The 1436-nt window shown below is 46.3% G+C and overlaps 1 pseudogene; it reads right to left on the reverse strand.

The window, feature by feature from the left end:
- Positions 1-534: 534 nt before the first annotated feature.
- Positions 535-897, reverse strand: LOC103017979 (acireductone dioxygenase-like; annotated as a pseudogene).
- Between the last annotated feature and the right edge of the window lie 539 nt (positions 898-1436).

Consider the following 1436-nt stretch of genomic DNA (forward strand, 5'->3'; position numbering starts at 1 on the left):
CTTTGGAGCTCCTGGTCCTTGGGCCTTTGGACTCTGACTCGTTCTACCATTGGCTCTCCCAGGCCCTCAGGCCTTTTGGTTTGGACTGGATGTACACCACTTGGTCTCCTGGACCTCCAGCTTGTAGACAGCCAAGTGTGGGACTTCTCATCCTCCATAATTGTGTGAGCCAATCCCTTGTAATGAATCTCCTTCTATATATCTATATATGGTCTATTGGTTCTATCTCTGGAAAACCCTGACTTGTATACTTGGCTGACATGAAATTAATAATAGTAGATTGAGTAGAAGTTCAATATATAGAAAAGTTAACTTTAAGAAAACCATTGATTTCCTCTGATGGCAAAAATATATACTCTCCACTCTTTTTTTTTTTGACACAAAGATTTTTAATCCAGTTTAAAAAAAAAATACTTAAAGCAAACTGCCCTTCAAATATGAGGTTAATTTAGGGTTTTTCTATGATTATAACGAATTAGGTATAATTGAGTCTCAGAATTGTTAACTAAAAAAAACAATGTACAAGTTTTTCTGTTAAAATTCAAAGTCTTGATTGTAACTGCCCTCTTTATCCCTCACATCGAAGTACCCACTGCCGTCCAGGATGTAGCGAATCTCATCATCCAGGTGTAAATACTCCTCATAAAACATCTTAATCTTTTCTTCGTAATTTGGTAGTTTGTCCTGGCATACGGTTATTATGTCCATCCAGGACTAGTTTCTCTCTTTTCGGATCTTTTCTAATTCTGGATCATTCTCGTACTTGTCAGCATCCAGCTTCCAGTAAAGGACCCTGAGCCCGCGCAGCTGCTTCAGGGCGACCGGGCGCCCAGGCTCCCCGCAGTGGGGCCGCTGCGGGTCGTCGCCCGACTTGTCCATGTACCAGGCCTGCACCATGGCCGGGCCCAGGGGCGCCGCCGCCTGACCCCGGACCTGCTCCGGCCGGTCTGCTCACCACTCTTAAAAGTCAACACCTTCTCACAATATTTGGTGCTTCTCCTTTAGAATCACCTGGGAACGCACTTTTTTTTTTTTTGGCTGCCTTGGGTCTTCGTTGCTGTGTGCCCTCTTTCTCTAGTTGCGGCGAGCGGGGGCTACTCTTCGTTGCCGTGCGTGGGCTTCTAATTGCGGTGGCTTCTCTTGTTGCGGAGCACCGGCTCTAGGTGCACGGGCTTAAGTAGTTGTGGCTCGCGGGCTCTCGAGTGCAGGCTCAGTAGTTGTGGTGCAGGGCTTAGTTGCTCCGTTGCACGTGGGATCTTTCTGGGCCAGGGATCAAACCCGTGTCCCCTGCATTGGCAGGTGGATTCTTAACCACTGTGCCACCAGGGAAGCCCTGGGAATACACTTTTAAAATATACTTTCTAAAAATAAACTTTTAGCTCTGTACTCCATGGTGGATTGGATTATTGTCTAGAACTATTCACTCACTCCACCCC

The sequence above is a fragment of the Balaenoptera acutorostrata genome, chromosome 10 (assembly GCF_949987535.1).
Source record: "Balaenoptera acutorostrata chromosome 10, mBalAcu1.1, whole genome shotgun sequence".
Taxonomy (NCBI): domain Eukaryota; kingdom Metazoa; phylum Chordata; class Mammalia; order Artiodactyla; family Balaenopteridae; genus Balaenoptera; species Balaenoptera acutorostrata.